Source organism: Ornithodoros turicata, chromosome 6 (genome assembly GCF_037126465.1).
Source record: "Ornithodoros turicata isolate Travis chromosome 6, ASM3712646v1, whole genome shotgun sequence".
Taxonomy (NCBI): Eukaryota; Metazoa; Arthropoda; class Arachnida; order Ixodida; family Argasidae; genus Ornithodoros; species Ornithodoros turicata.
Genome location: NC_088206.1, coordinates 45,575,116 through 45,601,478, shown reverse-complemented (window position 1 = coordinate 45,601,478; position 26,363 = coordinate 45,575,116). Strand labels below are relative to the sequence as shown.

The window sequence follows — 26,363 nt, the reverse complement described above, 5'->3', positions numbered from 1 at the left end:
GGCTTCTGGGGAGCGCCGAGAGGCAGATGCAAAGAGTGTGCGAGGACTGCAGGGAATACATGGCGGAGTCCGGCAGTGTGTATTTCACCAGGATCGTGCTGTCTGCGCACGTGTAAGCTGTTGGTCGCAGTGTCAACGCTCGGACTTAGCGCATTCTGCTTTCACTCGCCAGCTTTGCTCTCTACATCAACTTTACTTTGTGTCTCTCCGTGTCGCCTTCTTGTCCCAGCATCTTTCATACGCTGAAAGGTATACGATACCTATAGAGCCATTTTGACATTGGGTTGACATTGGGTTTTGTGTAATGAAATTTAACTACGAGCAAATTGTTTCCATTCAGCGTTGAAGAAGAGTGAGAAGCGCTATAGTCTGTGTGTCGTAGCAGTGACAACGAAAAAAAAACTGGATCTTTCGTAGTACATTGTTCTGAGAAGTATTTAGTTCTCTTATCGTGGGGTTATACTTTTCTTTTCGTTTTTTTCTGGCGGACTTAATCGATTTTGGTGTATGGGCTAATTGCTAAAAAACTAAAGCCTAGTCGACTCACTAATGAAACGATGCGCGATATGGAGTTCCTCATGAATGGGCAACTGATTTACCACTACAGTAATTTTATGATTGCGTTTCTTTATGCCCAGGTGTGTGTGTTTGGGCGATGGCTATTTTCTTTTCTTCTTGATACGGCTTGATTTTGACTTGTTCAGGGTCGTGTTGTCAATGACAGGTTATTTCGTCGTTTTACTGGCTGGTTGATGAATTGACTCAGTCATTTTCAGTCTGATTGCCTTCGTAAATTTCACTGACTTCGTGGTGAATAGGTCGACTGATTGCACTGTATGACTTGAGCCACTGTGATTGGTCGATATGGTTAATTGACTGGAATGGTTGCCCACATTGATGCCTTGTTTGGTTGTTATCAGTGGTTTGCTAGTACAACTGACCACCAGATAGCATCTCGCGAATTATACCAATGAAGAAAGTCAAGACAATCAATCAATCAATAACACCGACTAGTCAGTAAACTGTTAAAAGATAAGAAATCGATCACATCTGCTACTGAATTACATTCAGATGAATTTATGTACCAGGCAACCGAAATCGCCATCCCGATGAGTTAGGCAGTGGAGGAGCGGGTGGGCTGGTGGTAATTAATAGGTCAAGGGCCCGCAAACTTATGTCGACTGATTTCCCTCAGGTGGTGAAGAACATGTTCAGGACGTGAACTTGCAGCCACAGGAGGAAACAGGACATAGCTGTAACGTGTTCCATGGTATTTATTTTCTTACATAACGACCTGCCATCCATAAAATATTTTCCCATCTGTGTTTGTTGGAAGTTAACATTTCAGTACTCTCTTCTTTTTATGTGCATGTATTGCTGGCCTCACAATTATGCTGCATTACACCTTGCCTTGAGGAAGTTCAATGTGAACTCTATACTGTGGCTGGTTTCATCACTGCCGCTACATGTACAAATATGGAAGCTCGTGAATTGGAAAATCCCCCGTTTTCGGCAAACGACGCTACGATACCAAACACCGAGTGTTCCTACATATCAGGCATCTACATTTTTTGCATTCATTACTCGTGCTTGCACAAGTGTAATTAAGGTCTGCTTTTGCTATTAATGATGTACCCAAACAACGTGAGAATGATAAATAATGAGTGCCCATTCCATTTTAGATATTTATGGTGGGGAAAGCGGCACCGTCCCCACAGCGACAAGCAAGAATGAGGACAAGGTCCATATGCATGCATGCCGCCCCTGGAATTTTACAACACAATATTTCACGCGATTCTGTGAACACATCAAAGCCCCTTTAGAGCTGTGTTCATTATACATAGTCTCACATATGCCACCACACGAAGAAACGATATCTTCGTTATCTTACGTTGCCAATGCTGGGTTGTGTTTTTCTTATATTCACAATAAAATTACATGCCCAGGAAAGCCCATGGTCATTGTATTTTGGTATGTCACCTGTAGAGGTCGTTAGAAAGCTCAGGGTGGACGCCACTCGCTGGCTACCACGGAGGCTACGCAGCTGCAGCGGGGGCGACAGGGGACAATTGTTTTCCCCGACACTAAATCAGGGAAGAGGCTCCCGCGTCTTGCACTGCTCAAAACTACGATGTGCACGACTTGACAGCCGAGACCGTTACTCGTAAATTGAGAATGAGGGGCGGAGAATTCCGAGGAACTGCTGCTGTCAAAATTTAAACCAGTCCAACCAGGGGCTGATGAAGTTTGAACCAGGGCTGCCCGATTGGCCATCCCAGTTAAGGTTGTGGCCGAAGTTGTCACCCTTTTAAGGGGAGTCAGAGGGTGAGAAGGGGGATCTGAGCTGGACAACGGAGTCGGAAAGTCAGGGGACTCGACTTTCCTCCGTCATGTGTTATATTTGACTCTTGTAAATACAAGTTGTAAATAAATCCCTCGTACATCACGGGAACTTCAGTCTCGGCTCCAGTGCAGTGAAGACAGGTAACAGGTCCAGTATCAACCGGACCCGGGAACGACGATTGGGAAGAGAACGTCAACGACTCCTCCAGGTTTATCATCGTCGGGGACTCCGGCTGGCGAACTTCATAAAGTCATCATCATACCATTTCTACTGGCGCAGTCGACGGGATCCTGTCAGGAGGTCTTCACTGGTGGATGTGCTCAAACTCCGTTCTTCAAGTTTGCACCCCGAGGGAAAATTCGCCTGTCTGGTGATGAAGACAGCGACGAGGGAGTGCTAGGAAGTGTGCTTGTCTACGAGACGACCGCAGGCGCATCTTCAAGGACAGCGACAGTTCATCGCTGGGGAGCTTCGGGAACAAAGCGGCCCGGGAGAAGCTATAAAGGAAGATTGCGGCGGACCGTGTAGCCAAGGGCCTTTGAGAAGTCGGTGAGCACCGTTTCTTGTTTGTTTTGGGGGCATCGCCACATCAGTGTACGATTAGTGATGGGTCCCTCAACAAGGAGTAGCAAGAACGGGGAGCGGGGAGACGAAGGTGATGGTGCGAGGGTGGACAACGGTTCGGATGTCACGGATATCGCCGAAACGGACTTGCAAACTAAATTGGCGATCGAAAAAGAAAGGACGCAACAACTGTTGCTACAGGTTCGACTCGCGGAGCTTGGGCAAGCGGCTGGCACACGGGACGGTGACCGAATATCACTGTCGGGAGGTCAAAGTCAGAATTCCGACCCATTAAAACATTTTTCAAAGATGTTGCAGGGCGCAATTCCAAAATTCCCGGCAGACGCGGAGGCACCCGTGTGGTTTGATACGGTCGAGTGTGTGTTTGAGAGGTACGATGTGCCAGAGGACATCCGCGCGCATTTGATTTATCCGGCGGTGGCCAGCCGGATGGGTTACTTATGTTCTCAGATGAGCAAAGACGACGAATTCGCGTTTGAGACCATTAAATCGGCAGTGCTGAAAGAACTACGGCTGTGTCCAAGCGAATATAGGAGGCGTTTCCTATCGTTGACGAAAACAAAAGGCGAGAGCTGGAAACAGTTCGTGCGACGACTGAGTAGTTACCTCGCGTATTACATTGAGGCGAGAGAAATCAAGGACTTGGAGTCGCTCAAAAATCTGTTCGTCGCGGATCAACTAAAGGCGACCATAGGGCCCGACGCTCTCAAGTACGTGACACTGAGAGAGGGAGACGATTGGTTTGATGCATTCGAAATCGCGGAGTTACTCGCCGTGTACGATGAGGCAGACGGGAAGCGTCGCGCTGGCGCTAATGTCTCGACGGAGACGAAGCGTCCGGGCGACATTCCGTCGGCGTCGTTGGGCCAAGGTTCAGGACGTAATCAAACAGCGCCAGTCGCGAACGTCGGTCAGGCAAAAAGGGTGCAGGGACGAAGCCGTCCAGGTAACTCGGGGAATCGATGCTTCAGGTGCGGCGACACAGGGCACAGGAAAGCAGACTGCCCTCTTTTGCGCGGGAACTCTGGTGCAGGTGGCGTCGGGACCGCGTCTCAAAACGCATCGTCGACCCCAACAGCAGGAGTGCTCCTGGCACGTGCGGATATCGGAGAAACGAGTGCGATACGTTTGTCGACACTGCAGCGCGTGGATCTTGCGTGCGCTGGTCGCCCCGTAAACGCAATTCTCGATTCGGGAGCCGAGGTCACAGTGCTATGGGAGTCGTTGGTTCCGCAGGAGTTACAAGAGCCCAGTGGGTCGATTCAGCTAGTTTCGGCGTTTAACCACAAGACCCCGGTAAAGTTGGTAACGTTACCCTTGTCGTTGTCGCGCGAGCAGAGTCACGTCTCACGCGAGATAGACCACCATACTTCCGTCCTGTGCGCGTTGACGGACGAGCTATCCCCGGGAGTAGATTGTTTACTGTCGTTGGAGGACTGGCAGACGCTTCACGAGTGCCGAGGCCCAGATAATGGCCAAGGGGGGACGCAGCATGGGGTTAACGAACAGTCTAGCAGGTCGCAGGGCGTGTGTTCAATGGATTACCACGTAGCGGGTAACAGTGTGCGTCGCGAGGACGTAACAGAAGCCGCGCAGGATAATGAGGAAGGGTCACATAAATGCGAGGCGAGAGACCGCAGCAAAACGGGAGAGCATCCGTCGCCTCGGGCTTGGGAAGAACCGCCGAGTACCGATGGGGAGGAAAGCATAGAGAGGGAAGCGGATGCGGTGGCTCAGGTTTGCGCGGTCGTCACAGGTGTGGACTCAGGCGACTCTGCTGCAGCTACGCTAAGTAGGTCGGAAAGGGCAGAACAGCTGAGGAGCGCGCAGGGCGTTGACGCGACACTCGCCAAGGCATTTAGGGACGCGGGAAACGGCAAAGGTGGTATGTACACACAAGATGGTATTTTATACCACCGAGACAGGATCAGGGGAAGGGTGGTCACCCAACTGGTTCTCCCACAGTCGCGAAGGACTGAAGTGTTGTTGCTTGCGCATGAATCGCCCTGGGGTGGGCACCTTGGGGTCAAGAAAACAATGGCACGCATCAAGTATAGCTTTCACTGGCCCGGCATAGAGGCAGATGTCAAAAGACATTGTACGTCGTGCCACGGTTGCCAGCTGAGATCCGTCAGGCGGAGAAACGATCGCGTACCTATAACTCCATTGACGCGACCCGAGCGGCCGTTTCAGCGTGTGAACGTTGACGTCATCGGTCCGATCGAGCCGCCGTCATCTCGTGGGCACCGCTACGCGATTTGTGTAGTAGACCTACACACTAGGTGGCCAGAAGTAATTTGTTTAAGATCGCTCACTGCGAAAGCAACGTGTGAGGCGCTTCTGGAAGTGTTCAGTCGAACAGGGGTCCCGGAAGAAATATGCAGCGACCAGGGGACTAACTTTACAGCCGCTCTCACACAGGAACTCCTTAAACGAGTTGGGTGCACACCGAGGTTTTCGACCCCTGATCACCCGGAAAGCAACGGTTCTGTTGAGAGATGGAACCGGGTGTTCAAAAATATGCTGCATCACATCATCCAGAGGGAGCAGAGGGGTTGGGACAGATTCATACCCTATTTACTGTGGGCATACAGGGAAGTCCCGCATGACACTATTGGCATATCGCCCTTCGAGATGCTATACGGTCGCACACCGACGGGTCCCTTGGCTATCCTGAAGAATACCTGGACCGGGGAGGTCGATCTGCCTGACACTTTGCGCGAATCCCCAAGTGAATACTTGCGGAAGCTCAGGGAAGAGCTTCACCGAGCCGCTGAAATTGCGCGCGTGACGGGTGAAAATCAACAGGACATTTACGCAGGCTATTACAACAGACAGGCGAAAGCGAAGGAGTTCGCGGTCGGGACGCAGGTCTTGCTGCACGATTCTGACCCACCCAGTAAGTTACACCCAAGGTGGAGTGGTCCGCACACGGTGGTGGCAAAGGAAAGACAGCACACATACGTCATAGAAGACGCGGAAGGGAAACGCAGGACGGTGCATGCGAATCGGTTAAGGGGATACAACGCTAGAGTGAATCAGGTCGGGGTGGTGTTCGAGGCGGACGACGAGTTCGGAGAGATCAGTTACGCACCTCGCGTATCAACGCGTTCGAATACCGCAGGCGATACCCTAGGGACCATAAAGGTTGATCACTTGGCGGGAGAACAACAAGCAGCTATTGGAGCCATGTTCTCGGAGTTCAGCGACCTATTCCAAAACTATATGGGAATCGCTAAGGTGGGAGAACACCGCATAAGCTTGAGGGAAGGTGTAACACCCAGGAAACCACACAGGTACCGCATTCCCGAAACCTTGAAAAGTGAGGTAAGCCGCCAGGTACAAGAGCTGGTCGCGCAGGGTCTAGTCTACCCCGTGGAGAGCGATCACGCTCACCCGGTTGTATGCGTGTCCAAGAAGGACGGTAGCGTTCGAATGTGCGTTGGCTACCGAGCATTAAACGCAGTCACGCGGGAGGACGCGTTCCCGATGGCTCTGCCGCAAGAACTAATCATGCGTGTGGGACGGGCGAGCTACATTACCACCGTAGACTTGCGCCGTGGGTATTGGCAAGTACCACTGGCCAAGGAATCGCAATCATTGTCTGCCTTCGTGACGCATGAGGGACAGTTCACGTGGCGGGTTATGCCATTCGGTTTAAAGAATGCCGCCGCGACTTTCCAACGCATTGTAAACGCACTACTGCGCGACCACGGAGGATATGCCGCCGCCTATCTCGACGATATAGCGATATTCTCGCAAACGTGGGGCGACCACCTCAAACATCTACGAGCAGTGTTCGGTGCACTGCGGAAGGCGGGACTAACGATAGCCGCCGAGAAGTGCCACGTAGCACGGGGATCGATTCCCTACCTTGGACATATAATTGGATCCGGACGCCATGCGCCAGATCCGGAGAAGCTGGCAGCCATCAGCGGTCTAAAGAGGCCTAAGACCAAAAGGGACGTGCGTAGCGCCTTGGGGCTGTTCGGGTATTACCGAGAATACATACCCAATTACGCGGAATTGGCCTTACCGCTGACAGCGCTGACCGGAAAAAGGGTCTCAAATGTGGTTCCGTGGGCAAACGAGGCCGAAAAGGCGTTCGAAAATCTAAAAGACGCATTGTCATCGGCCGCAGCTCTCGCAACACCAGACCCGTCTAAGCCGTACTGGCTGTACACGGATGCCTCCGATTATGCCGTCGGGGCATGCTTATCACAAATCTCGGAGGGCAGGGAGGTCCCGATCTCGTTTGCCAGTCACAAGCTCTCGCCAACCCAACAACGCTGGGCGACAATAGAAAAGGAAGCATTTGCGATCATATGGGGCCTCGGGCGGTATGACAACTGGTTGTACGGGGCGGAGGTATTCGTGGTATCGGACCACAATCCACTCTCGTACCTCACGGAAAGCACGCCTCATAGCGCGAAGCTTATGAGGTGGGCGTTGGCGCTGCAGAGATACCGCTTAACGGTCAAATACCGCAAGGGCAGGGCCCACGGCAACGCGGACGCATTGTCGCGTCTGGAAAACGCGGGTTGGGAGCAGGGGAGTCATAGCGAAGGACCCAGTTAAGCGCGGTACAGAACATGTGGCGGTGTCCTTGAGGCGAACGGGGGAAGGTATCGCCTGACTATGTGTGACTCTAAAAGTGCTCTTTTGAATTGTTTTAACCGTGGGGACCGCATGGAAACTTTTGCACGGAACGTGTGTGTCACAGTCAGTGAAGCAGTGATCACCATTGGACGTTGCATCGTCGGTTGACGGCTACGTGTTCAAACGTTGAGGGACCATTTTTGTGGCCGCGATGGGCCTGTCAAATGTTGTGATGAAGAACTCTTCACTAACGACCAAATTCTTCGTGTGACCATTGTCGACCACAGAGTCGAACAATGGACTTTGGGAAGGAGGTGTAGAGGTCGTTAGAAAGCTCAGGGTGGACGCCACTCGCTGGCTACCACGGAGGCTACGCAGCTGCAGCGGGGGCGACAGGGGACAATTGTTTTCCCCGACACTAAATCAGGGAAGAGGCTCCCGCGTCTTGCACTGCTCAAAACTACGATGTGCACGACTTGACAGCCGAGACCGTTACTCGTAAATTGAGAATGAGGGGCGGAGAATTCCGAGGAACTGCTGCTGTCAAAATTTAAACCAGTCCAACCAAGGGCTGATGTAGTTTGAACCAGGGCTGCCCGATTGGCCATCCCAGTTAAGGTTGTGGCCCAAGTTGTCACCCTTTTAAGGGGAGTCAGAGGGTGAGAAGGGGGATCTGAGCTGGACAACGGAGTCGGAAAGTCAGGGGACTCGACATTCCTCCGTCATGTGTTATATTTGACTCTTGTAAATACAAGTTGTAAATAAATCCCTCGTACATCACGGGAACTTCAGTCTCGGCTCCAGTGCAGTGAAGACAGGTAACAGGTCCAGTATCAACCGGACCCGGGAACGACGATTGGGAAGAGATCGTCAACGACTCCTCCAGGTTTATCATCGTCGGGGACTCCGGCTGGCGAACTTCATAAAGTCATCATCATACCATTTCTACTTCACCCGTGTCGTGTTTCGTGTGTGCCTGCATGCAAGTTGCTGCATGCATGCGCGGACGCGAGGAACGGGCGGGTGCAGCCCCGGAGCCCCGGGAACGGTGTTACTTCTAAATACACGATGCATCTGGTTACTATTAGAGAGGTAACCTCGGCAGAGGTAACGCTGTACCCGTCCAGTGTACAGGTAACAATATTTCAATTTTTTTACCTTTACTAGAAGTAACTGGGCTAAGAGTGTAGGTGGGGAGACTGTCAGGGATACTGTAAAGCTAACGTTGCGACGTCTTCTAGCAAACCACATCATGACCAGCTTAAAAGGAAAAGCATTTGACGAGCTTCACATCTGCGGCTGTATAATAGGTGATTCAATGGTTTGTTAATCTACAGTCGCTGTGTTTTCCTTTGTATACCTCTGTGCTGTTGCTGCCTGAAACAAGATGCCGTAAGAGTTTAGTGTGGGTATAGAGCGCTAAACGAAAAATGTGTCCTGTTAAAGTTTGCATTTTCCAGATGAGTATAAATTTTCAGCACAAAGTAGGATAGTAGTGATAAATCTGTTGGACAATTTTAGATATATGAATGACTCAGTATAACAGTAATGTAGATAAATAAGTAAAAATATATTTGAGAATGAAACGACAACAATTATTATAAGACAAATAATATAGTAAATGAATATACCTATACATACATATATAACATCTGTAATATAATAACATAAACATAAAGTATATTAAGGGAAGGAAGAAGTGTCCAGCAATCAAGTGAATTGTTGCATTTGCATTATTCATATTGACAATTTCCAGAAGGCATCAAAGACAGATTTAAACATGAAACTGAAGCCAACATTTAACAGCAAGTTGGGAAAACACCTTGCTGGTGCAAGTGATCGTGATGGAGGACGAGCCAAACGACAAAAACCTCTTGAAGGGCAAGGGAACTTTCCAGACGACCTTCCCCTGACACCGTGAGGAGGAAACGTTGTCAAGAAATACATATTTGTTGAATTTCCACTGCATATTTATAATACATGTGCAATACATTACATATTTTAATGTGTGGCAAAGTTTGTCATAACCTGGTCAGATAATTGAAGCATTCCTGTACCTTGAGAAATAAAAGAAATGTTATGCTACACCTGCATTTTAACTGTGTCCACAAAAATTTTGACGTGAAAGGTGAAAGGTAATCGTCATGTGGGACGAAAAAAGTGATCGGGCCGTAGCTGGGCCAGTATCGAAAAACGATATTGGTGCGATACCCTGCAGACGCCATGCCGATATTAGAGCAATATTGGTTGCCAAGATTGTGCCGATGTTGCAAAAACTGTGCTGGTCCGATATCGGCAACGGATATTCACCCAATATTTCATGCGATATTTCCCGACTTTGGACCGATGCTTACCCGACATAACTGTGCTACCTGGGGATGTCTCTGTCAATCTGCCTCTTTCGCAGGATAATCGCTCTGCTGCTACAAGAGGAGTCGGTGTCACCGGTCCCGGCCCCTTCGGTAGACGAGGCGCTGTCGCCGCTTCGGACGACTTCCATGGCTAGGAGGGGTCCCCCAGGCCGCACAGTAGGGCAGGGCCTGTCCGTACCTGACAGACAACTGTCATGACCATTGCAGATGTCTTCCTCTCCTGTTCCTCTCACTTCCATGAAGTCATCACCCTAACATTGTTAAAAAAAAGCCACATAAATTTATGATGATCTAATTTCATATAAAATTAAATGAGGCTACCAGGCACGAAAGGCATCAGCATGATGAGGTGCCTAGCACCAATACACTGTGTGATAACTGAGATATTACCACTACGAGCATACAGCAAATCACAACCACATAAATAAAATACACAATTGCACCGAGCTGTGCACATATTCACACACACACAAGCACACAAAAAAATACATAACAGAGTGGCCTGTCTCTAATAAGACTTCAACAAGTTTGTGTAACTCTGTTTTGAAACTGGACACAGGAAGGCCATTTCCAATCATCTGACCAAATTTGTTCAAAAAAGGAACGGTGTCTGCTGATTTCCGTAGTCGCCCCGTAGCAGTGGAACCTTGTAAGGTGGCACAGTGATGGATTTCATACCGTAATGGCAATTGTTTAAGACGGCACTAAAAGATCTTGAATTTGCAAGGCAATTTTGTGTAAATGTCTGATTTTCATGTGAACACTTTGTCTACTGTATTTTGCATGTCTTGAAGGAGCTGAGGGGCTGGATGGATGGATGGATGGATTTAGAGCACTAGAAAAACAAGTTTCAGAGTACCGCCAACCGCTTGGCTTGACTTGGCTTCGCCTCACGTAACCAGGCAACGTCGCCATTTCCCTTCCACGCAAATTGGGCCAGCTGTGTTGACGCTCTGCGACAAATGCAATTTTATGTAATCTCGCGTGAGATTACCTGTGCTAGACGATCCCAGACGATACATAAACTATACTGTCCGTACAGATATACGGGCATAGCCAATTTCAAAGCGAAAAAGGACCTCCTAGGTAGGGAAAATATAATATCACTTATACAATAATTTGATTTAAAAACATAGGCATGTAGGCATAGACATGTAGTATTTTAATCAACAGGGCCAGTGATCTATGGGACCATTACATGTACAAGAGCTAACCAAATGAATAAATAAATGGAAGGGATATGGTGGATCACGGTCACGTGTGTGGATTCGCCCAATAGCCATCGCGGCGGCAAAGGGAAAAGGCTGGCGGTACTCTGAAACTTGTTTTTCTAGTACTCTAGATGGATTGATTGTAGTGGCACCCCTGGTGGGCCTCTGTGCAACGAGGGTCCAGCACATTGCACCTGTAGACATGGTTGACGTTGTGGGAGCCTATTCCCACTCTCGGGGGCAAAGCCCGTCCATTCGACTCCCGTGGAAAGCGAGGCACAGAGACAAAGTCAAAATACAGGAAGAAACGTGATATTTAATAACTCACATAATCTTTACACCGAGAATGTTCTCCTAAGCCAGTCGTTCCAAGCACCGTATCCGAGACCAGCCGCTCCAGGCTCTGATCTCGCTCACACGCGCTCACGGTTTTTGATCTGTCCAAGCCAAGGCCCCTCCCACAGCGCGTGAGGCTAACATCTGACCTAGACACAGGTTTTGCCTGGTGCCATCTATGTGTGGTGGCCGGATTCACCACAACTACCCCCCCTCTAATAGAAGTCACAATATGTTGAAAAAATACATGAAGAAAATACAAAGTCAATACGTTAACAAGTAATTGCATGCAAATGCAACTCTGATATTTTAAAACGAGGAAAAATGTCACACATCCCCAGCAGCTCACACCCTTACAGTTTCATCAGGCATGTCGAGAGCCGTATCGTCTATGTGATCGTCAGCCGGGCCTCGAGGTACGGAGGAGCCGGGTGTTGGGAAAGTGATAGGCACCTGCGGGCGCATGAGGGGAGAGGTTCCCGTTTCCCTCAGAAGGTCAGGACGGTGACGTCGTAGAGTGGCGAGGGCAGCTGAGACGTCAGTGGTTGCACGGGCGGTTGATCGGGAGGCTTCAAGTTTAGACTGATGGAGCTGGCCTTGGCGGTGTGCACGCCCATGTAGCTCTGGTACACCGCACAGGGGACAGAGTTGTCGAGCTTCATCTTCGGACAGCGGAATTGGGGGATCGCAGGGGTGTCTCTCCTCCAAGGTCAGTCCACGGAAGGGGGGCTGTACCCTTGACGGGCTTTCTCCACAGACAGGGCGGGGCTGGGAGCTCCATTTCGATCGTGACACCCAGCCAACCGGTCTTCCTTGCGAGACCACAGTCCAAGTGGCTACCGACAGCCTCGTGGACGTCCCCGAAGTGGCTCCGAGCGGGGAACGGGACCGGCGTGGGGGTCCACCTCCTTCGGGCGAGGATCGTGTCGGAGGGGGAGCCCTCCTGCTGTAGTACTTCCCACGGGGAGGCATCGTAGTCTGCCAGGGAAGAAAAGGGGAATCCGGTGAGAAAGCAATTTCAAACCGTGAGAACCTGAAAAGGCTCTCCCCCAGCAGATTATAGCTGAAGACTGCGAAACAGAAATCACACTAAGAAAGACCAACTATACAAGAGCACTAGGATTTAGCGACTAGGATAGTGGCAGCTACGTGCGCCGCCTGCGGGGACGCAAACTGTAGCGACTGGGAGCTGGTCCGGAAGCGGAATCCTGGTCCAGGTCCTGGGGAGGAGACGGCTGATGATCGGTCTCCTCTCCGTCGGGGTCTCGAAGGTGGTAAGCTTTCAGATCCGAGATGTGTACTGGCCCAGTTTCTTCGCCCGTGTCACAGCGACGAAGCCTGTAAGTGAGGCCGGAGGAGCACGCACTTACCTCGAAGGGGCCGTCCCACCTATCTGCGAGCGAAGCTGCAAAGCCGCGTGACGCATCACTAAGCGGGTGAGTCCGTCGAAGGACAAGGTCACCGACGCTGTAGGTGAGATTCCGTCGTCCACGGTTGTACTGGCGAGCCTGGCCCAACCTTGCGACGTCCAAGTTCTCCCGAGCCGTCCGAGCTGCGACGTCCAGTCGGCTCTGGAGGTCCTCAGCGTACCTTGAATAAGGAGGCTGGGTACTGCCATCCCGGAGGCCCAGAGCATTCTCTACTGGAAAAGGAGCCTCTCGTCCCAAGTTCAGGAACGCCGGGGTGAAGCCTGTAGATCTGTTGACCGTCGTCCGTGTAGCGAACGCCAGCTCAGTCAGGCGAAGATCCCAATCACGGTGGTGCTGACTAGTAAAAGCAACCAACATCATCTTCAGGTTCCGATTAACACGTTCGGTAATATTAGCCTGAGGGTGATACGGGGAAGTCTTCTTGTGCTGAATGCCTAAGACAGCGCAAGAATCTGAGAACACCTTACTTGTAAAGTAGGTTGCGTTGTCAGTGATCAGCTGAGCGGGAAACCCGAACCGGCAAAAGGTGTCGAGTAGTCGTTCCCATACTCTTTGGGAAGTCAGCGTCCTGAGAGGAAACAGCTCAACCCACTTTGTGAAATGATCAGTAACCACAAACAGGTACTGGTTACCTCTAGGACTACGAGGAAAAGGTCCCATCACATCACAAGCAACTATCTGCCAGGGCCTATTGCTCTGAACCGGCTGTAAGCGCCCGGGGGGTAAACCACCACGAGGTTTTGCTCTCTGGCATATCGGACAAGTACGAACATACTTAGTTACGTCCTGCCTCATTCCTGGCCATGTCGCAACACGACATAACTTTTCATAAGTTTTCCTGCCACTGCTGTGACCTGCCAAGGCCGAGTCATGAAAGTAACGTATGAAAGACTTACGCAGCTTCCGTGGCACTACGACTCTGAATGGGGATGTACCGTCATCGTCATCCGCCTGGGGTATGTACCTGAACAGGATGCCATCCTCGCCCAGCAGATAGGAGTCGTGCCGTCTGTCAGACGTTCCGGTGTCTGCCGAGACCTGCTCAGCTAACCATTGAGACACCCGCTGACAAAGGCCGTCCGCTCTCTGAGCGTGTAGGAGCTGCTCTCTGCTCACGACCGTGCCCCAGGACGAGGATCCTTCCCGTGCCACTTGTGCTGCTGCCAGGAGTTGAGAAGGCGCCTCGGTGCCTACCTCTTCCCCCTCCGGTAGAGGCGCACGGGATAGTGCGTCCGGTACCACGTTCGTGGAGCCCCGCCTGTACTCCACGTTGAAGGATAGCCTTGTAGCTTCAGGGCCCACCTGGCGAGACGTCCAGCTGGGTTGTGGAGCCGCTGCAGCCACGAGAGTGCCTGGTGGTCAGTCTGGACGGTGAAAGCGCTGCCATCCAGGTAGAGATCAAACTTCCTGAGAGCGAAGATGATCGCCAGGCACTCCTTTTCCGTGACGGAATAGTTCCGTTCTGCCGGATTCAGCGTGCGACTTGCAAAAGCCACTGGACAGAGAATAGCGTCATGCTCCTGCAAGAGAACTGCGCCAACACCATAATCGCTAGCATCTGTTTGCACAAGAAACGGTTTATTTAGGTCGGGCAAATATAGCCTGGCCGTATTAGCGATTGCATGAGATAGAGCTCGGAAGGATTGTTCCTGCTGTTCTCCCCAATGCCAGCGTGTGTCTTTGCGCAACAACTGGTTAAGCGGCTGCGCTAACTGAGCACAATTAGGAATGAATTGCCGGTAAAAGCCAACCATACCTAGAAAACGCTGCAAGGCTTTTACGTTACCGGGAACCGGAAACTCCATGATCGCCTTTAGCTTGTCATCGCTAGGACTGATGGTGCCTCCGTCCACCACGAAGCCGAGAAGGCTGACCCTAGGCGATGCCAGCTGTACCTTGCGGGGGTTAATGGTTAGCCCCGCCTGCTTCATCCTTGCAAGGACGATTGACAGGTGTTCCAAGTGTTCCTGAAAATTTCTGGAAAACACTACGACATCATCCATGTACGCCATCGCGAAATTGTACTTCGCGTCTCCTAATACGGTGTCCATCAACCGCTGGAAACTGGCTGGTGAGTTAGACAGACCGAAAGGCATCCGTACGAACTCGAACAAACCCCTATGACAGGTAAAGGCTGTCTTCGGGACATCCTCCGGGGCAACTTGGATCTGCAAGAACCCTCTGCTACAATCAAGCGTTGAAAACACCGCAGCGTTGCCCAGGGAATACATGATTGATTCGATGGACGGGAAGGGATAAGAGTCCCTTACAGTTACTGCGTTAAGTCGACGATAGTCGACGCATAACCTTGCCGTACCATCACGTTTCGGAGCCAGGACGACAGGAAACGCCCAAGGGCTCTGGGATCTCTGAACTGCACCGGTTTGGAGCATTTCTTCTAGAGCAGCGTCTAACAAAGCACGCTTATGTACGCTCAAAGGTCTTGGATTACAACGCCAGGGCCTAGCGTTACCCGTGTCTATGCTATGCTGTAACAGAGACGTCTTACCGGGGTTTTCCGTAAAGATACTGTCGTACTGCCGCAATACTTGTTGAAGCTGACGGCGCTCCTCCTCAGGACCATGGAATGACCCCAAGACAGTCGGGAGTGCAGACGGTTCGGTGGAGACTGCTGCAGCTTGCTGTGCTGTGCAATCGTCCGCTGCCGTGGCGAAGGGGAAGAACCCTGCCGAGCCATGGTATACGTATCCTCCATTGGGCAGGTCCAGCGCCAACTTGTGCCGGATGATGAAATCCCTGCCCAGGATAACGGGCACTGCCAGGCCAGGAAGGTGAACGAAGCGCTGCTTTCGCCGTCTCCCATCGAAACGGAGCCACAGCACAACTGCAGATTGTGCTGGAATGACGTCATTGGAAGCAAGACGAAGGGTGACCTCAGTAGTCTGCAGAACTACTTGTCTTTGCAGGCAGTGCTCGTAAACACAGTCGCCGATGAGAGAGAGTGTAGCTCCCGTGTCTATAAGGGCGATGTAGTTTCTGCCCAAAATGCGAACTGCGATATTTGGTTCTCTGTCCTGAATGCCATTCCGAACAGAGAGAGCAAACGGAGCTAATGCGTCTCCTTTGGTTGTCTTGCTGCTTGCAGAGCCAGCTTTTGCATGATCGAGGCCGCTGCTAGCGACCGCTCGTTCGCTCTTTCGGCAGATAGCCGACGTCGTTAAGCGAGCGTTCATGGACGTCGGCTGCGGCCGTTTCCCGTTGGCACATTACGGGTATTCGGCCCTCGGTGCGGACAGTCCCGACGGAAATGTTCGGGGCTGCCGCAATTCCAACAACCGGCGGACCTTTGCGGCTGCGGGCGCGGTAGACGCTGCCGTTCCCGCTGCCTGTCCGTAGTTTCGCCAGCTGTGTTGCCGGGTTGACCACGATAATTAGGCAGGACGGGTCTGTCATGGCTCGTTCCTGCGGGGATCGCCCTCTGTCCATGACGGAAGGGATCAATTGCTCGGCGGGATGGCTCCGCATAAGGATTGCGGTGGTGCTCATCCTGTCCCACTGCAGGTAGGCGTTCGACCGAGGCTGCTCCCGCTGACCACGCACAGCGTGGTTCTAACGCCCATTCAGGCGGCGGCGGGGGGCCGATATTCGAGTTCGGCTAGGAGGTCGCCCTGTATGGTACGAGCCTCCTGCGCCAACGCTTCAAGACTATCAAAGCGATGGGCTCGAAGGTAGGGCCGGAAGCGGGGGTGGCACTGACGGATAGCCCGTGCTACTCGCTGCTGCTCTGTTGCAGTTGGTTCTGCTCTGCTGTACAGCTCTTGCAGGGCCCGTACGAATTCTGCCAACGTCTCATCTGGATGCTGAGTACGTTTGTGCAGCTCCTCCAGGATACGATATTCGTAATACGGGGGAAGGAATTCGTTTTTAAACCGCTGCTTGAAGTCCTGCAAGGACGTGAACCTCGACTGCAGTCGAAGCCAGCGGGCGGCGTCTCCTACCAAAGCAACCTGCAGGATGCGTAGGATCAGGACTTCCTCTGAGACTCCCATTCCGGTCTGATAGGCCGTAAGGTCATCTAAGAAGTCTGCGACTGACTTTCTATCGGTATACCCTGAGAACGTAGGAACAGGGATTGTCAGTCGGACGGGCGCTTGTGCCTGCGGCGGCGAAACCAACCCGGCATCAAGGCGTCGCGTCATCAACGAGCACAGCTCTGCCATACGTGACAGAAGCTCTGCCGTTGCTGTGGTGTCTGACTGCGGCACTGCAGATACCGTAGTCGACGTACCTTGGGATGGAGGCACGGCAGGTGCCTTCACATCGTCGGCCGGTCCTCTCGGCTCCGTAGGCGCCGGGGCGACGTGTACCGGCCGCTCCTCCGAGTGGGACCGTTGGGGTACCGGAGCTACTCCGCTCCGGAGGTTGTACCCGCGTGGAGGCGTACTGTCCATCCGCTGTACGGGTCAGGCACCGGACACAACTAGAATACTCAGACAAAACGAGCAGCAAAAATGCTGCCCCAACAAAGCGAGATACAAAGAAAAAAATGAAAGAACACGAAGTAATTGAAGTACCACAATCCGGCGGTATCACACTGAAACAAAACTTGACACACTAAAATGGAACGAAAAAAATAGAACGTGCCACGTCCTCCACGTCATCGAACGAACGAGCTCGGGCCCCACGTCTGGGCGCCATTTGTGGGAGCCTATTCCCACTCTCGGGGGCAAAGCCCGTCCATTCGACTCCCGTGGAAAGCGAGGCACAGAGACAAAGTCAAAATACAGGAAGAAACGTGATATTTAATAACTCACATAATCTTTACACCGAGAATGTTCTCCTAAGCCAGTCGTTCCAAGCACCGTATCCGAGGCCAGCCGCTCCAGGCTCTGATCTCGCTCACACGCGCTCACGGTTTTTGATCTGTCCAAGCCAAGGCCCCTCCCACAGTGCGTGAGGCTAACATCTGACCTAGACACAGGTTTTGCCTGGTGCCATCTATGTGTGGTGGCCGGATTCACCACAACGTACATCAGGCTTTCTTTTTCATTTTTGTGCACTGCAGTTTTATCGTAGTTGCCCTCTGTGGTGTTTCCCCAGATTAGACAACAATATAGTACAGCTTAGTGTAAACTAAGGATTTCAACTGGGCTGGTTTAAAATCCAGAGCCCTTCTTTACTATGAGCAGTATGCTGCATATTACAAGGAAAACAAATAGAATAAAACTTGTACCTAACCCCTGCCTTGTATTTCCAACATTTGGTTCCAGATCTTGTCCAAGGAAGTCATGAACTACATTGGTGCACACTGCTGTGACAATTAAAATGTTACACCTAGATGCGGAATACACAGCTTCATTTTACGTACTATGGATGTTGCTTACTGCATTGGCATGGCTGCATTCTGAACAACACACGGAATTGTACAGTATATCTTTTGATTTAGTGCGTAAACTTCAATTTTCTTTAATTTCTATTTTTCTTTGTTGCGTAAATGATCTCCTAACATCTGCACGCCACAACGTAATTCTCACAAGGAGAGTAATCACTGTATAAATGACACAGAAGATACTAACCTCGTCACGTCTAGATGCAACAGTCTTGGAAGATAGATTCAAGGAAAGCACTGCGGACTGCTGTAGGCGGAGGTTCTTTGTACTCAAACTGAGGGGTCCATCTAATAGTCTGCATTCTTCAAATACGATTGGCAAAATCCGCTGCCAACCATACCTGCCGCTGCGGTTGAACGCGCAGTATCGTATGGAACTGAATGCTCGCCGAGAAATCTCGCTTTGACGACACAACCGAGAGACATGTCAAATGAAGTCTAACGGTGTACCTCGATAAATTGGTCGTTGTTCCTAAAGATATAAAAAAAGAAAACTTGGAAATACACACACTACAGTAACGCTCAGAGGCGGAGAGTTTTCATTTTCCCAGGGGGGGCAAGGGCGGACCGCGAAGTAAGTACTCTGGCGGGGGGGGATATGTTTATTAAGAAAAAAAAGAAAGCAAAAGAAAGCCAGATGGATGTCGGCTTGTTATTGCAACAAAAAAGTGAAAGGGGGAAGAAAAAGGCAAAGAAAAGAAGAAAGCAAAAGAAAACAAAAAGAAGGAAAGAAAAGGAAAAGAAATATGATGAACACAAAACTAAAGTTGAAGAATCACACACTCCGGCGGGATCCTATGATGTATGCAGAACTGGTATAGAAATAAGAGGAAGGAAGAACAGAAAAAAAACAAAAAAAACAAAAAGAAAAACAGAGAGAACGTAAACAGTGAATATGTGCACAACTGAAGGCATTACGCCTTTGAAAACTGAGTGCAAAAGGAACAAAATGCACTGAGTCCTCGGTGTCTAACCCGAAATGCGCGCAATATGATGAATATGGTCAACGAAATGGAACAGCGAGAGTTGAACCCGCTCCCAACGGATATGCGTTCCGAAGATCCTACCGTTACACCTCGCAGCTGCTGGTACCTTTTCGACTGCTTCGTTTCATTGACCTGATTGCTTTGGGCGAAATTCAGTCTATGTGTTGTGTCATCCTCTGTGTTTCTTCGCCTCACCTTCTACTGTGATAATGAGTATGGTGGGCGGATACATATTTTACAAATTGCAAGATGCATTTTTGGGGTTGGTGCCTCTTCGCTCTTTTGACCCTGGCGCGCCGAGCCCCAAAGGTTGGTGTCAGTCTCTTAGCGGGACTTCCCGGGGGAGGAGCCCCCGGGAAGTTGCCCTTGCCCTTGCCCCCCCCCTAGTTCATGTTCCGGGGGGGCAAGGGCCCCCGCGCCCCCCCGCAGTCGGCGCCTATGGTAACGCTGTAAAACAGCGCGCAAGATCCCGAAAGCACGACCTACTCTATACTAGAGACCTGGACAGCTGGCGATCTCCTATGGGAGAGACGGGTCACGGGTTAGTTACGTTAGTGACCGCTGCAAGCGCCACATAGCATTATTGGGGAGAGGGAATCACCCTTGCCACCGCCTTTAGTCTGCTACGCAGGGATACACAGGCCACTGATCTCGATTGTAAAAGGCTGGATGGCGGATAGGGAGCGCGAGCGTGAAGAAACCGGCCGCCATCTTACTGTACCCACAACAGTCGCCGCAGCGATCATGGCAACTTCTTGCAATTACAGTCGTACCAACCGTACTGGCAGGGTTACAGGGCCTAAATTTATACAGGTGAGTCACTCTTCATCAAGGAATAAATAGGCGTCCATTCTGTATATTTACTTGACCATTATGAAGTGTTTTTTTGCCCAAAACGAACACTGGATGCAGGTTGCTTGATCGCTCTTCCGACGTTCAATCGAGCACACTTGCATTTTACCCGGCGGCAAATACAGTTTCAGTGCATAATATGCTTGAAAGAACATGTTACACTACACAGGTAGTGTTGTCATCAATATATGTGCGAGCACTCGAGCGCTTTTTTGCATGCATTGCTAGCATGGTACACGGTGTTCTTTGCGGAGGCAAGTGCCACATTCATTTCTTTGAATTACCTTCGCGCACAAGTTCGGTATTACGTCATAATGAGACCACGATTGTCACAATTTTTCATCTATTGGTATTGTTTTGTGCCTTGGTTTGATTTGTGACAAAGAATCCTACACGGTGGTGTGGCGCGACTTGAATAACGCCTTTGTGTCTGAGCTGTATCGTCAGCTTGTTACGATAGTAATAATTTGTAGCGTGTCGTGCTATTTGTAGCAGTTTTTAAGGCAAAAGTGGTCTCTCAATACAGGTTTCGTCATGGGGGCTACCTAGTGAATAATCTGTGCAGTGTGATACGGCTGGGTGTACAGGTAAGTATCACGTTCCTCATCCACTGGTTTCTACTTTACAGGAAGGAACAACCACAGTGCACGCACTGTGGTTAGCCTCTCTCAGTTTTGCGTATTTTCTTACATGTTCACATCAGAAACACACCTTACACTTTAGGCTCCTTAACCCAGCAATATAATAATTAAAGATTATAATTCTTTTTAGAAGAGTGTCCCATGTTCTTTGTAGAATAGTTTTTAATCTTTTTAATTTTTAGAAGATACTGGGATTGTAAACCATGTTTTAAACTGATGTTTTCACATTTGTCCAATGCATTTATTAAACAACATATTCATTTTTAACTGGTTGCACCCAAACCAATGTTCTGATGTATTATTTCCTTTGTTGTCGATGCACCATAAAAATTGGAATAATCATCATCAATGCAGGTTACTTCACAGCTGCCTCGACATACTCAAGAAATGGGTGCAGAACCTGCGTAATGCCCACAAACTCCACAGCACCTCCAGAAAGTAAAGGCATATGTGTCACATGGAATTTTTAAAGGCATGCACAGTATATAATACCTTGTATGAACTGTTGTAGATCTATGCAGCCTCTACAGTACACTCTCAGAAATTAAAACTTGTCAGGGAACAGTGATAATTATTCCAGTTAATAGGCATGCACATGTACACTATAAGAAGAAAATTATTTATTGAGAATGCCCTACTGTTGATCACACTCATGCAGCTGTAGGTTTACCTTCGGCCTCTTGGAACTCTTTGTAGTTGCCTTAGCTGCAGGGGGAGTGTCATCCAGCATGTCAACTACTTGCAGAAATATTGACGTATTTAAGATTATGACACAGTTTGAAGGGTTTCAATTCAGGAAATTTGCAGTGGCAGGGCCTGCCAGAGTGAAACCTGCTGAATATTTTATGGTGTCGAAGTGGCAGTTCCTCCAGGATAGGAATATCTTAGATGGGAGCAAAAAGCTTGAAATTAACAAAGTGTTGTTTGCATTAAGCAATTTGTAATACACTGAACACATAGGCAGCAAAACAAAAATTTAAAATTCAGCATGTATGAAAATTGGGTGCAACAAATTTGCATAATGTACGTGTACATTGTCATTCCTGAGATATATATTGCCATTGTAGCAAGGTCACAAAACAATAAATGTAGCCTTTTGCGACCTCCCTGCACGTTCATTGTATCCTGAAACGCATAAGTGCAAGAAATAAATCTTCAACTTGAATAAACTTGATGTTGTATAAACTTGACATAAAATGTTGAATAATATAATGAATGATATAAAATATTGAATAAACTTGAACTCGTATATTCTCTTTACTCATCATCAGTGATCTTCATTACAAAAGCATATCGTGTTAGACTTTTTTGTTTGCGTTTCACAGACTGAGTACACGAGGGCCAAAATCACAAAATCACAACTGTTTCAAGCTCCAAATAGTCCTGTTGCAATTTGAAGACCATACGTGGAGCTGCATTTTTTGGAACATGCTCCACATAACAAGCATGACAAAGTCGGCACTGGATAGCAGGACCCCGTCCCCATAAGCAGCTTTTCTCACGCTGCAGTTGTATTCAACAAAAGCACGTGAGTGCTGGAGAAGGACATTCAGTTTGGCACAATCGCGCCTGCAAATAATCAGAACAAATAAAGGAAGAAGCAAACAAACATAAAGGGCTGTACTTCAAAAAGAGATGAGTCCTGTGTCTCAAGCAGGTGTTACCACTTTCTAAGTAACTTAATTGATTAAGCTTACATCACTACCTGATTAACTGTCCTAACGAGTGTGATCTAATTGCGTTAAGTAATTATTTGGGCTGCTTCGGTGTGTCCATATTTGCGAGGCAAAGCACCGCTGTCGTTTACTAAGAGACTCTTTCTAAGGCGATGCTTGATATAAATCATACTAAACGCATACACGGCTAAAACATTGCGGCTGTGATTCTACAGAACGATCTCTTTCTGCCATGCGAGTATATCTTTTCCCGGACCATTCTTTATGGAACAATTTTTGTCCAGAACGCAGTACGGGATATTATATACATGGTTGTTGTTAACCTCAAGTCGTTTCTTATTGAAATATTGGCTGGGAAACGTGCTGTAGTACAATCCCCAGCGCTGCACTGCAGTGACGGTCTAGTTTCGGAATGAAAAACATAACGTAATTAAGAATCGAACGGCAGGACACCTGTGAAACACTGTTAGGATACATCAGTATACTGGCACCTTACAAAATTGTGTGATGACAAACAACGACCAATGCTTGCAGCGCAATAAATACTCACCACCTCTGTTGCCTCCCATTGTTTTCTATGGGCACACACAGCACTTTAGGGCCCACCAACATGGCGGCCCGAAGGCACGCCTCTCCCCCACGAGCCCCTCTCCCATGCGCGATCCAGCCTTTATGCTTGGTTCACACTGTTGCATTTTCATGCGTTACGGATGCGGCGCGACACGGTTGTCATGACAACGAAGCACGACACTCCGAAAAGCACACGCACCGCAAGAGTTGAGCTCGACCGAAGTCCATGCGGTACGGGCTACCTGCGGAGATGCAGCTGACCAATGAGCGAACGCGCTACGCGCAAGCGCATCACTGCTGTGCTGTCGCGTGCTTTTCCAACATGGCTGCCTCCGGTGAAAGCACGTTAGCAAAAGAAGAAGCTCTAATTTCAGAGATCGAGAAATACCCGTGGCTCTACGACCCACGCCGAGCCGAGTACAGAGATTCATTCAGAGATTCAAAGTTTCGCCGACCACATCACGTTGCCCGTTCATGGCTGCCTGTGGAATGGAGACGTGGTGGAGTGGAGACGTGATTGGTCAACCACAAGCGTTTGACGTATCAAGAACGCATATGTCTGAACAGCGTGTCGTACGACAGCCGCCTCCGCACTGGATCCGCACCGTAACCGCAACGGAGAGAAGTTGTAGTGTGAACCACGCATTATACATAGAGATCAGTGACACAGGCTGTTGCTAAGCACGCGCTATTATCTCTCCTGCTTCGTCGTTGTCGACACAGCCTACCATACATCGCCGCGGTTTCGACAAGTCACGTGGTAACGAATAGTGCGAGCTAGCGCCAAATCCCATAGCCAAGTGGCGATTGTCAGAACTACTACCCCGGTGCTGGGAGCACTGCGGATGTCCAGGTTTCTAGTATAGTAGTAGGTCATGCCCGAAAGTCGTCGTAGCTCGTAGCTAGTTCCTCTATCCACGGAAGTCGCTAATTGGATTATCGCAGTTATAAAACAGGACGCAGATGTCGAAGTATGTACATACTTTTTATTTCCAGACATTGTGACGACAGTATACATTGGCGTAAAAATGTTGGTTCTTGCAGAAAGTTGTTGTAGTGCTTGATCACGTGACGGGATTCTGCGCGCTGATTGCATGGGCGATTGACGTCATCCCAGTGTGATGACCAGATGAGTTTTCTATATATGCGTACGTTTTCTTGGTTTGACACTAGGTGCGCCAGCGTCAGCGTGAACCGCGATGTTGAAAATTCGAGTTTACGAAAACTACGAGGTGTTAAGGCATGCATTTTCGTATGTATAGTTGTTTTTGTGTATTCTATCGGTAGCCACTGCGGAAAAGTCTCTCCAGCTTCTGGTCAGAGACCCTTTAAGTGAACCTTCCTAATTTCTGTGCAGTCATCACGATGCTCTTTAGTTTGGAGTTGTCAGAATCTGTGATAACTATATGCTTTATTTTTCTGTGTTCTCGTCTGGTGTTGTTGGCTTGGTGAAGGAAAGGGAATACAACACAAAGACAGTGCGCGGACGTAAACGTGCCATGGCTAATTATGCACTACTTATTATTCATACTGCTGACGTCATCTCTGACGTCATTTATTTACAATCGTAGTAGTCAGCGCAACGGATGGATGACCGTCGCTGACGCTGACCGCCTCTATCATGGCGTCATTCTGAAGACACAGGGGCCTATGGGAGTTTCGCTACCTGTTTAGATATACCTTGCATCATACATTACAGCGTAGCGGAAAGCGCTTGAGTGGCACGTAACCCTGTCCTTGTTGTCAGTCCTCGAAATCCAACGGCGCCCGAACTTGTTCTTCACGTTTCAACTCATGAAGCATTCCGGTTCCGCAGTTGATAGACTGTTCGTGGGATAATTGTTGTGTCCAAAAACAGCACAACATGCGTAGGCTCACAATGACGCACGAATAAACCAGCGAACATATTTCTGCAAACTGTTGTGTCGATTGACACCACGGAACACAGGAGGACGCCGTGCGCCGGCCGTGCTATTTCGAAACTATGCTGAAACGGCCGAGACGCTGCACGCACATGCGAGCGTACAAAATGCGATTTCAAAACGTTGTCGACCAATCGGAGCGCGCGCGCAGTCTCGACCAATGGGCTTGCAACATGGTGCATGGGAGCAGTGGTACATACTCTGCAGCCGCATCCGCGGGTACCTGAGGAGGACTGTCTAAACCACCAATTATTATTATTCTACACATACTCTGTTGAGATCCTCGAGAACACAACTTTCAATTTAAAAAAAAAAAGTTTAATATGAAGTGGCAATCTCTTAGCTTCCTGTATGTGAACAGCACATCGTCGTGTCGCAGACGTAAGGACAAAATTATTCTCTGCTTGCATTATTCGATTGTGAAGAACAGAACAGAAGAACATGTGGACAAACCACAACAAGCATTCTATCAAAACGATCAATAGCCAGCACTAATAGAGAGCAGTATCAAAGAACCATTCGATGGATAGAATCATAGCAAAACTAAGAACAGCCAACGATATCAGAGCGAGCAAGAGTGGAACCAGTTTCTCCATCTCTCACAAAGTTCAAAGCGGGACCCAAGCTGGCGCTTTCTCCATTAGACACTCTATATTATCATATTTCAACCAACACGCAAACAACAGATACATGTAAGGAAATAATCATAGTACTCGAATCTATCAACTGAAGCATATGAGTGATATAAGTGTTGACACCTGTCGGAAGAATAGGGGGGCAACGCACATCATAACATCGATTAAAAGAGACATAGCATCCTCGCAGCCCAAACTAGGCGAACACTATGAAATACAATAGTAGAATAATTTTGATTATCACGAATAGAGGCTACAAAGCTTTCGTTGTTTTATCCGTTGGAGGGGAAGGCACAGAAATCCACAGTAACACACATATATTATACACGTTAGAATGGCAAACCCACCACGGCAAGCTCCGAACAAACCTCATTTCCCGCTCTTTCCTTTTCCTTCTTTCCTCGAAACGGGGGGGGGAGGGGACTCTCTCTCTCTCTCTCTACACCCAAACCGACGCTTTTGACAAGGCGGAATGCCAATGCCTGAATGAAGGAACGAAGTAACATTGTCAACCTTGCTGTTACCGTATTTTCACGCGTATTAGCCGCACCGCAGATAAGCCGCAGGACTCGTTTTTAGATGCATTTTGAAAATGTTTTTGCAGATAAGCCGCACTCGCAGATAAGCCGCGGGTAATACGACGCGACTGCTTTGTGCGTTAAACCAGTGATGCACATACAAAATCAACAGAGACGCTCAACGCTCGTCAGCGCCGTACTCCCTGCCAGCTGCCCTGTTCCCGTACTTGTCCGCGAAGTCGACGACTTTTAGTTTGAAGCCGCTGTCGTGGCTGTGCCTCAGCGTTGGAGCCATGCCTCACCTCTAACTGCCGTGCCCGTGTCCACGAATGCTGC

General features: G+C 49.4%; 1 long non-coding RNA gene across 1 annotated transcript; it reads left to right on the top strand.

Annotated features, from left to right (window-relative positions):
• The first annotated feature begins 19,996 nt into the window (after positions 1-19,996).
• On the top strand, positions 19,997-21,145 carry LOC135397966 (uncharacterized). Its single transcript, XR_010423919.1, has 3 exons — positions 19,997-20,026; positions 20,592-20,652; positions 21,061-21,145. It is a non-coding gene; the product is annotated as an uncharacterized LOC135397966 (long non-coding RNA).
• Positions 21,146-26,363: the final 5,218 nt, after the last annotated feature.